The following is a 12,587-nucleotide window of genomic DNA, read 5'->3' as shown; positions in this document are numbered from 1 at the left end:
AACAATTCTACTCGTATGCACCGGTATTCGTACTCGCACAATACACAGCTTTTAGATGTATGTACTATTGGTATATACACTCTAATGATTAGCTCTTAGCAGGCCATGTGTGAAATGTCCCGTTCTTATTGATTAAAAACGTTATATTAATTGATTTCGTTGCGAGGTTTTGACCTCTATATGAGACGTTTTTCAAAGACTGCATTCATTTTAAAACAAACCATAACCTTTATTTCATCAATAAAGGTTTAAAAAGCTTTACGTAGATTATCAAATAGTGATAATCTAAAATATCCTGTTTACACACGACCATTACATAATGGTTTACAATACAAATATGTTACAACAAAATAAGTTTCTTGAATGCAGTTTTTACACAATATCATACAAGCATGGACTCCAAATCTCGTCCTTATTTAAGTATGCGACAGCGGAAGCTCTTAATAATCACCTGAGAATAAACATGCTTAAAACGTCAACAAAAATGTTGGTGAGTTATAGGTTTAACCTATATATATCAAATCATAATAATAGACCACAAGATTTCATATTTCAATACACATCCCATACATAGAGATAAAAATCATTCATATGGTGAACACCTGGTAACCGACATTAACAAGATGCATATATAAGAATATCCCCATCATTCCGGGACACCCTTCGGATATGATATAAATTTCGAAGTACTAAAGCATCCGGTACTTTGGATGGGGCTTGTTGGGCCCGATAGATCTATCTTTAGGATTCGCGTCAATTAGGGTGTCTGTTCCCTAATTCTTAGATTACCAGACTTAATAAAAAGGGGCATATTCGATTTCGATAATTCAACCATAGAATGTAGTTTCACGTACTTGTGTCTATTTTGTAAATCATTTATAAAACCTGCATGTATTCTCATCCCAAAAATATTAGATTTTAAAAGTGGGACTATAACTCACTTTCACAGATTTTTACTTCGTCAGGAAGTAAGACTTGGCCACTGGTTGATTCACGAACCTATAACAATATATACATATATATTAAAGTATGTTCAAAATATATTTGCAACACTTTTAATATATTTTGATGTTTTAAGTTTATTAAGTCAGCTGTCCTCGTTAGTAACCTACAACTAGTTGTCCACAGTTAGATGTACAGAAATAAATCGATAAATATTATCTTGAATCAATCCACGACCCAGTGTATACGTATCTCAGTATTGATCATAACTCAAACTATATATATTTTGGAATCAACCTCAACCCTGTATAGCTAACTCCAACATTCACATATAGAGTTTCTATGGTTGTTCTGAAATATATATAGATGTGTCGACATGATAGGTCGAAACATTGTATACGTGTCTATGGTATCTCAAGATTACATAATATACAATACAAGTTGATTAAGTTATGGTTGGAATAGATTTGTTACCAATTTTCACGTAGCTAAAATGAGAAAAATTATCCAATCTTGTTTTACCCATAACTTCTTCATTTTAAATCCGTTTTGAGTGAATCAAATTGCTATGGTTTCATATTGAACTCTATTTTATGAATCTAAATAGAAAAAGTATAGGTTTATAGTCTGAAAAATAAGTTACAAGTCGTTTTTGTAAAGGTAGTCATTTCAGTCGAAAGAACGACGTCTAGATGACCATTTTAGAAAACATACTTCCACTTTGAGTTTAACCATAATTTTTGGATATAGTTTCATGTTCATAATAAAAATCATTTTCTCAGAATAACAACTTTTAAATCAAAGTTTATCATAGTTTTTAATTAACTAACCCAAAACAGCCCGCGGTGTTACTACGACGGCGTAAATCCGGTTTTACGGTGTTTTTCGTGTTTCCAGGTTTTAAATCATTAAGTTAGCATATCATACAGATATAGAACATGTGTTTAGTTGATTTTAAAAGTCAAGTTAGAAGGATTAACTTTTGTTTGCGAACAAGTTTAGAATTAACTAAACTATGTTCTAGTGATTACAAGTTTAAACCTTCGAATAAGATAGCTTTATATGTATGAATCGAATGATGTTATGAACATCATTACTACCTTAATTTCCTTGGATAAACCTACTGGAAAAGAGAAAAATGGATCTAGCTTCAATGGATCCTTGGATGGCTCGAAGTTCTTGAAGCAGAATCATGACACGAAAACAAGTTCAAGTAAGATCATCACTTGAAATAAGATTGTTATAGTTATAGAAATTGAACCAAAGTTTGAATATGATTATTACCTTGTATTAGAATGATAACCTACTGTAAGAAACAAAGATTTCTTGAGGTTGGATGATCACCTTACAAGATTGGAAGTGAGCTAGCAAACTTGAAAGTATTCTTGATTTTATGAAACTAGAACTTTTGGAATTTATGAAGAACACTTAGAACTTGAAGATAGAACTTGAGAGAGATCAATTAGATGAAGAAAATTGAAGAATGAAAGTGTTTGTAGGTGTTTTTGGTCGTTGGTGTATGGATTAGATATAAAGGATATGTAATTTTGTTTTCATGTAAATAAGTCATGAATGATTACTCATATTTTTGTAATTTTATGAGATATTTCATGCTAGTTGCCAAATGATAGTTCCCACATGTGTTAGGTGACTCACATGGGCTGCTAAGAGCTGATCATTGGAGTATATATACCAATAGTACATATATCTAAAAGCTGTGTATTGTACGAGTACGAATACGGGTGCATACGAGTAGAATTGTTGATGAAACTGAACGAGGATGTAATTGTAAGAATTTTTGTTAAGTAGAAGTATTTTGATAAGTGTATTGAAGTCTTTTAAAAGTGTATAAATACATATTAAAACACTACATGTATATACATTTTAACTGAGTCGTTAAGTCATCGTTAGTCGTTACATGTAAGTGTTGTTTTGAAACCTTTAGGTTAACGATCTTGTTAAATGTTGTTAACCCAATGTTTATAATATCAAATGAGATTTTAAATTATTATATTATCATGATATTATCATGTATGAATATCTCTTAATATGATATATATACATTAAATGTCTTTACAACGATAATCGTTACATATATGTCTCGTTTAAAAATCATTAAGTTAGTAGTCTTGTTTTTACATATGTAGTTCATTGTTAATATACTTAATGATATATTTACTTATCATAGTATCATGTTAACTATATATATATATCCATATATACGTCATCATATAGTATTTACAAGTTTTAACGTTCGTGAATCACCGGTAAACTTGGGTGGTCAATTGTCTATATGAAACATATTTCAATTAATCAAGTCTTAACAAGTTTGATTGCTTAACATGTTGGAAACATTTAATCATGTAAATATCAATCTCAATTAATATATATAAACATGGAAAAATTCGGGTCACTACAGTACCTACCCGTTAAATAAATTTCGTCCCGAAATTTTAAGCTGTTGAAGGTGTTGACGAATCTTCTGGAAATAGATGCGGGTATTTCTTCTTCATCTGATCTTCACGCTCCCAGGTGAACTCGGGTCCCCTACGAGCATTCCATCGAACCTTAACAATTGGTATCTTGTTTTGCTTAAGTCTTTTAACCTCACGATCCATTATTTCGACGGGTTCTTCGATGAATTGAAGTTTTTCGTTGATTTGGATTTCATCTAACGGAATAGTGAGATCTTCTTTAGCAAAACATTTCTTCAAATTCGAGACGTGGAAAGTGTTATGTACAGCCGCGAGTTGTTGAGGTAACTCAAGTCGGTAAGCTACTGGTCCGACACGATCAATAATCTTAAATGGTCCAATATACCTTGGATTTAATTTCCCTCGTTTACCAAATTGAACAACGCCTTTCCAAGGTGCAACTTTAAGCATGACCATCTCTCCAATTTCAAATTCTATATCTTTTCTTTTAATGTCAGCGTAGCTCTTTTGTCGACTTTGGGCGGTTTTCAACCGTTGTTGAATTTGGATGATCTTCTCGGTAGTTTCTTGTATAATCTCCGGACCCGTAATCTGTCTATCCCCCACTTCACTCCAACAAATTGGAGACCTGCACTTTCTACCATAAAGTGCTTCAAACGGCGCCATCTCAATGCTTGAATGGTAGCTGTTGTTGTAGGAAAATTCTGCTAACGGTAGATGTCGATCCCAACTGTTTCCGAAATCAATAACACATGCTCGTAGCATGTCTTCAAGCGTTTGTATCGTCCTTTCGCTCTGCCCATCAGTTTGTGGATGATAGGCAGTACTCATGTCTAGACGAGTTCCTAATGCTTGCTGTAATGTCTGCCAGAATCTTGAAATAAATCTGCCATCCCTATCAGAGATAATAGAGATTGGTATTCCATGTCTGGAGACGACTTTCTTCAAATACAGTCGTGCTAACTTCTCTATCTTGTCATCTTCTCTTATTGGTAGGAAGTGTGCTGATTTGATGAGACGATCAACTATTACCCAAATAGTATCAAAACCACTTGCAGTCCTTGGCAATTTAGTGATGAAATCCATGGTAATGTTTTCCCATTTCCATTCTGGGATTTCGGGTTGTTGAAGTAGACCTGATGGTTTCTGATGCTCAGCTTTGACCTTAGAACACGTCAAACATTCTCCTACGTATTTAGCAACATCGGCTTTCATACCCGGCCACCAAAAATGTTTCTTGAGATCCTTGTACATCTTCCCCGTTCCAGGATGTATTGAGTATCTGGTTTTATGAGCTTCTCTAAGTACCATTTCTCTCATATCTCCAAATTTTGGTACCCAAATCCTTTCAGCCCTATACCGAGTTCCGTCTTCCCGAATATTAAGATACTGCTCCGATCCTTTGGGTATTTCATCCTTTATATTTCCTTCTTTTAAAACTCCTTGTTGCGCCTCCTTTATTTGAGTAGTAAGGTTATTATGAATCATTATATTCATAGATTTTACTCGAATGGGTTCTCTGTCCTTTCTGCTCAAGGCATCGGCTACCACATTTGCCTTCCCCGGGTGGTAACGAATCTCAAAGTCGTAATCATTCAACAGTTCAATCCACCTACGCTGCCTCATATTCAGTTGTTTCTGATTAAATATGTGTTGAAGACTTTTGTGGTCGGTATATATAATACTTTTGACCCCATATAAGTAGTGCCTCCAAGTCTTTAATGCAAAAACAACCGCGCCTAATTCCAAATCATGCGTCATATAATTTTGCTCGTGAATCTTCAATTGTCTAGACGCATAAGCAATCACCTTCGTTCGTTGCATTAATACACAACCGAGACCTTGCTTTGATGCGTCACAATAAATCACAAAATCATCATTCCCTTCAGGCAATGACAATATAGGTGCCGTAGTTAGCTTTTTCTTCAATAACTGAAACGCTTTCTCTTGTTCATCCTTCCATTCAAATTTCTTCCCTTTATGCGTTAATGCAGTCAAGGGTTTTGCTATTCTGGAAAAGTCTTGGATGAACCTTCTATAGTAACCAGCTAGTCCTAAAAACTGGCGTATGTGTTTCGGAGTTTTCGGGGTTTCCCACTTTTCAACAGTTTCTATCTTTGCCGGATCCACCTTAATACCTTCTTTGTTCACTATGTGACCGAGGAATTGAACTTCTTCCAACCAAAATGCTCACTTTGAAAACTTAGCGTACAATTCTTCCTTCCTCAATACTTCTAACACTTTTCTCAAATGTTCACCGTGTTCTTGGTCATTCTTTGAGTAAATAAGTATGTCATCAATGAAAACAATGACAAACTTGTCAAGGTATGGTCCACACACTCGGTTCATAAGGTCCATGAACACAGCTGGTGCATTAGTTAAACCAAACGGCATGACCATAAACTCGTAATGACCGTAACGTGTTCTGAAAGCAGTCTTTGGAATATCATCTTCTTTCACCCGCATTTGATGATACCCGAAACGTAAGTCAATCTTTGAATAAACAGACGAGCCTTGTAGTTGATCAAATAAGTCATCGATTCTCGGTAGTGGGTAGCGGTTCTTGATGGTAAGTTTGTTCAACTCTCGGTAGTCGATACACAACCTGAATGTACCATCTTTCTTCTTGACAAACAAAACAGGAGCTCCCCACGGTGATGTGCTTGGTCGAATGAAACCACGCTCTAAAAGTTCTTGTAATTGGCTTTGCAGTTCTTTCATCTCGCTGGGTGCAAGTCTGTAAGGAGCACGAGCTATTGGTGCAGCTCCTGGTACAAGATCTATTTGAAATTCAACGGATCGATGTGGGGGTAATCCCGGTAATTTTTTTCGGAAATACATCGGGAAATTCTTTTGCAATGGGAACATCATTGATGCTCTTTTCTTCAGTTTGTACTTTCTCGACGTGTGCTAGAACAGCATAGCAACCTTTTCTTATTAGTTTTTGTGCCTTCAAATTACTAATAAGATGTAGCTTCGTGTTGCCCTTTTCTCCGTACACCATTAAGGGTTTTCCTTTTTCTCGTATAATGCGAATTGCATTTTTGTAACAAACGATCTCTGCTTTCACTTCTTTCAACCAGTCCATACCGATTATCACATCAAAACTCCCTAACTCTACTGGTATCAAATCAATCTTAAATGTTTCGCTAACCAGTTTAATTTCTCGATTCCGACATATATTATCTGCTGAAATTAATTTACCATTTGCTAATTCGAGTAAAAATTTACTATCCAAAGGTGTCAATGGACAACTTAATTTAGCACAAAAATCTCTACTCATATAGCTTCTATCCGCACCCGAATCAAATAAAATGTAAGCAGATTTATTGTCAATAAGAAACGTACCCGTAACAAGCTCCGGGTCTTCCTGTGCCTCTGCCGCATTAATATTGAAAACTCTTCCGTGGCCTTGTCCATTCGTGTTCTCCTGGTTTGGGCAATTTCTAATAATGTGGCCCGGTTTTCCACATTTATAACAAACTACATTGGCATAACTTGCTCCGACACTACTTGCTCCGCCATTACTCGTTCCGACACTATTTGTTCCTTTCGTTCTATTAACCCCTGGTCCGTAGACATCACACTTCGCCGCGCTATGACCATTTCTTTTACACTTGTTGCAAAATTTGGTGCAGAACCCCGAGTGATACTTTTCACACCTTTGGCATAGCTGCTTCTGATTGTTGTTGTTGTTGCGGTTATTATTGTTGTTAAGATGATTGTTGTGGTTGCTGTTGTTGTTGTTGTTGTTGTTGTTGTTGTTGTTGTTGTTGTTGTTGTTGTTGTTGTTGTTGTTGTTGTTGTTGTTATTGGGCCGTTTGTTGTAGTTGCGATTGATGTTGCGATTGTTAGGATAGTTGTTGCGATTATTGTTATAATTGCTGTTGTTGTTGTATTGGTGATTCTTATCACCGTTTTCCTCCCACTTTCTTTTGACTTGCTTCACATTGGCCTCTTCAGCAGTCTGTTCTTTAATTCTTTCTTCAATCTGGTTCACTAGTTTGTGAGCCATTCTACATGCCTGTTGTATGGAGGCGGGCTCGTGTGAACTTATATCTTCTTGGATTCTTTCCGGTAATCCTTTCACAAATGCGTCGATCTTCTCTTCCTCATCTTCGAATGCTCCCGGACACAATAGGCACAATTCTGTGAATCGTCTTTCGTACGTGGTAATATCAAATCCTTGGGTTCGTAACCCTCTAAGTTCTGTCTTGAGCTTATTGACCTCAGTTCTGGGACGGTACTTCTCGTTCATCAAGTGCTTGAATGCTGACCACGGTAGTGCGTACGCATTATCTTGTCCCACTTGCTCTAGATAGGTATTCCACCATGTTAACGCAGAACCTGTGAAGGTATGCGTAGCGTACTTCACTTTATCCTCTTCAGTACACTTACTTATGGCAAACACCGATTCAACCTTCTCGGTCCACCGTTTCAATCCGATCGGTCCTTCGGTTCCATCAAATTCCAAAGGTTTGCAGGCAGTGAATTCTTTGTAGGTGCATCCTACACGATTTCCTGTACTGCTAGATCCAAGGTTATTGTTGGTATGTAGCGCAGCCTGTACTGCGGCTATGTTTGAAGCTAGAAAAGTACGGAATTCCTCTTCATTCATATTCACGGTGTGTCGAGTAGTCGGTGCCATTTCCTTCAAAATAGTTAAATGGAACAAGTTAATCATACAGAATATTAAGAGTAGTTAATAGTATTTCGTAGCATAATATGAACTCATTTATAAAAGCTTTTTCTTCATATTAGCGTTTTATAAGTTTAAATTCGGGTAGTACCTACCCGTTAAGTTCATACTTAGTAGCTAATATACAATTCAACTACTACAATTCTATATGAAAAACTGATTATAATAATATTTCGCGTTCAAACTTTTACACAATATTTTACAAACTTACAATACCGCTTATTTTACATATAGCATGAAATATAGCACACAATAAATTTGATACAAGATGGTTGTGAAGATAATTCTAGCTAGTACACAAGTCGTTCAGCAAAGGCAATAAAGACACGTAATTCATACGTCCAGAAACAAGTCATGCATTCTGGTTTTACTAGGATTACTTCCCATCCTTGGTCTTGTGGAACATAACCGTAATGGCCGTTGATAAGACAGCGTGTTGTAACGTCGTCAAAGGGACGAGGGTTACGTAATGTCCAACAGTCCCGTAACAATCTAAAAACCTCATTTCTTACCCCAATTACCGACTCCGTCACTTGTGGGAACGTTTTGTTTAATAGTTGTAGCCCGATGTTCTTGTTCTCACTTTGGTGAGAAGCGAACATTACTAATCCGTAAGCATAACATGCTTCTTTATGTTGCATGTTAGCCGCTTTTTCTAAATCACGAAGTCCAATATTCGGATATATTGAGTCAAAATAATTTCTTAACCCATTGCGTAAAATAGCATTTGGGTTCCCCGCAATATATGCGTCAAAGTAAACACATCGTAACTTATGGATTTCCCAATGTGATATCCCCCATCTTTCGAACGAAAGCCTTTTATAAACCAAGGCATTCTTGGAACGTTCTTCGAATGTCTTACAAACTGATCTCGCCTTAAATAGTTGTGCCGAAGAATTCTGACCGACTCTAGACAAGATTTCATCAATCATGTCTCCGGGTAGGTCTCTTAAAATATTGGGTTGTCTATCCATTTTAAGTTTTTATACTGTAAAATAGACAAGAGTTAGATTCATAAAAAAAATTACTTATTAATACAAGCAATTTTTACATATATCATAAAGCATAAGCACACTATATTACATATATTACACCACACGAATACAACTATCTTATTCCGACTCGCTTGTTTCTTCTTCTTCGGTTTTGGTTCGTTTTGCCAAGTTTCTAGGGATATATGATGTTCCCCTAATACGAGCCGTCGTTATCCACATTGGTTTAGAAAAACCTGGTGGTTTAGAGGTTCCCAGGTCATTGTTACAACTTAAGGACTTCGGGGGTTGACGATACATATAAAGTTCATCGGGGTTGGAATTAGATTTCTCTATTTTTATGCCCTTTCCCTTATTATTTTCTTTTGCCTTTTTAAATTCAGTTGGGGTAATTTCTATAACATCATCGGAATTCTCGTCGGAATCCGATTCATCGGAGAATTGGTAATCCTCCCAATATTTTTCTTCCTTGGCGGAAACACCATTGACCATAACTAACCTTGGTCGGCTGGTTGAGGATTTTCTTTTACTTAACCGTTTTATTATTTCCCCCACCGGTTCTATTTCTTCATCCGGTTCCGATTCTTCTTCCGGTTCCGATTCTTCTTCCGGTTCCGACTCTTCTTCCGGTTCCTCTTCGGGAACTTGTGAATCAGTCCACGAATCATTCCAATTTACATTTGACTCTTCATTATTATTAGGTGAGTCAATGGGACTTGTTCTAGAGGTAGACATCTATCACATAATATCAAACGCGTTAAGAGATTAATATATCACATAATATTCACATGTTAAAAATATATAGTTTCCAACAAAATTTGTTAAGCAATCATTTTTCAAGTAAACACGGTCGAAGTCCAGACTCACTAATGCATCCTAACAAACTCGATAAGACACACTAATGCAAAATTCTGGTTCTCTAAGACCAACGCTCTGATACCAACTGAAATGTCCCGTTCTTATTGATTAAAAACGTTCCATATTAATTGATTTCGTTGCGAGGTTTTGACCTCTATATGAGACGTTTTTCAAAGACTGCATTCATTTTAAAACAAACCATAACCTTTATTTCATCAATAAAGGTTTAAAAAGCTTTACGTAGATTATCAAATAGTGATAATCTAAAATATCCTGTTTACACACGACCATTACATAATGGTTTACAATACAAATATGTTACAACAAAATAAGTTTCTTGAATGCAGTTTTTACACAATATCATACAAGCATGGACTCCAAATCTCGTCCTTATTTAAGTATGCGACAGCGGTGTAGCGACCCGACCAAATCATCATTGACGGCGCCGTCTACTTAGGTCCCGTTACGTGGTCATAAGTCTTTAAAACAACGTTTGACCAAAAGATATGTCGCATTCATTTCAAATGTAAAGGTTGTTCAAGTTTACAAGAATAGTTCCACCACAAGTTACGATACAAAGTTTTAAGTACAAATGAAACTTATGCGACACAATTTAAAAGTATCCAAAAGACGCTCCATGTATGCATATATACTCGACATCCAATGCAAGTATCAAAATAATGAGCGGAAGCATGTATCATGTATCGTTCAAGGACCTGAGAAAAACATAGAAATCTGTCAACGAAAACGTTGGTGAAATCATAGGTTTAAGTAAGTAAGTACAAGTGAACCACAAGATTTGCATCAATGAAATAATAGTAATACATTCCAAAAGTTTGTTTCACGAGCACCCAATTATCAATGCTTAACATTCCTTCCATTGAACCCCATCACTTAGTGCTAGAACATACACTGTTTCTCGAAAATATATTTCATTCGTAAACGGTAGCGAACCGTTTGAATGAGGGTTTGTCAAACCCATATGGATCCATACAACATAAGTTCTCGCTTACACCCGGCAAGTGTAACTAATGATAATCGAATTGAGGATTTTGTTCTAAACTCGTATGTAGAATGTTTGTTCTCCTGTACTTGTGTTCACTTAGTAAAAGAAATGTTTATGTTTTCTCATCCCAAATGTAAGTTCAAAAAGAGTAAAAGTGGGACTATGATCTCACCTTGAGTGCACGTACGAAAAGTACTTCACAAAATAACGTGTGCGAAGGATAGTGCTAGTCTTGACCTAAACAAATAGGTCGTATCAATAACGGTAAACACGATAGGTCAAAGATGTTCAATTAGTCCTATGGCTCGTTACGACTCGATTATTTAGCATGTGAAATCAAATTGTCAAGTTTCATGCAAGATACAAGTATATAAACAAGTTAGGAAGGTTGCATAATCATTTGGTTAAGTTTGACAAAAAGTCAAACTTTGGTCGGTCAAAGTCAACGAAAAAGTCAACACGTTCGGGTCGTGTCCCGAACTATTTTTCTGAGGTTTTTAATCATGTATGAGCATGTTAGGACAAGTTACATGTGAATCGGAGGTGCGTAGCATAGCAAACATTATTCGAAAATTGACCAAGTTGGACAGACCATAATGGCGCGCCGCGCGGGTATATGGCGCGCCGCGCCATTACCTGTGCAGAGAATTCTGGCAGTTTTTAAGTTTTATGCACGAACCTAACTTCAAACAATCACCATTTATGATCCGCAAACAATCAAGACAAGTATCTTATACCGTTGGGAAGGTAATTTGACGAGGAAAACAACTAAACACATTTCATCAATCAATCTACCTATTACAACAACCAAAACCGCATCTAATGCTTAACATTAACCGCATACAAGTTCATAAATGCAATTCAATGATTCGGGCAACCAATTTACATGAATGATATGCCGTTTCGAAGGTAATCAAGCATACAATCCAACTAAACACTTACCAATAATAATCCATGGCATTCAATGCATCAAAAGTCCATTTCAAGTTCATCAAACCCTAACCCAAATTCACCAAAATCAGTAATCAAGTTCATGAAGTTTTCTAAGGCAACCTACACATCAAATTGAAGCTAGTGATGCTAGTAACACAATTAAAACATCAACTTTTAACATCTAACAACATATGATCATCCAAAATTCAAGAACAACACACCAAAATTCAAGTTCATGCTAGTTACACTAAAACAACAAGATCGAGCATATAAATCATATATTCATGTTAGACTTGAGCCATAGACAATAATTAACACTTTTATAAGTTAAAAACATCAAGAACACAAAATCTAGTGATTTTAGAAAGTTACCCAAATGAGATGAAGTTGGTATCAAATTGAAGAGGATGAAGAGAGGATTCCAAATATGTAGTTTATTTTGTTGTAAGCCTCCTAGATCGAATTTAGATGATGATTGAATGAATTTGGAAATTGGGTGTGTTCTTGCTAGAGAGAAAGAGAGAGAGAGTGAGAGATGGTTGAATTGTGGTGATTGGGGTAGACTAGGTGACTTAGTCAACTAGTTTGCCCCGTGTCAATTTTAGTCCCTCGAGTTTGTAGTCGGGTGCGGAAAATACCTAAACGGAATATTTTAAAACGCGTATTAACGGGAGATGTTATAAACATATAACGGAGTTCAAATTAGTATAACGGAAAAGAAA

This window comes from Rutidosis leptorrhynchoides, chromosome 3 (assembly GCF_046630445.1).
Source record: "Rutidosis leptorrhynchoides isolate AG116_Rl617_1_P2 chromosome 3, CSIRO_AGI_Rlap_v1, whole genome shotgun sequence".
NCBI lineage: Eukaryota > Viridiplantae > Streptophyta > Magnoliopsida > Asterales > Asteraceae > Rutidosis > Rutidosis leptorrhynchoides.
The sequence above is the reverse complement of the archived record's forward strand: the minus strand, read 5'-3'. Positions refer to the sequence as shown.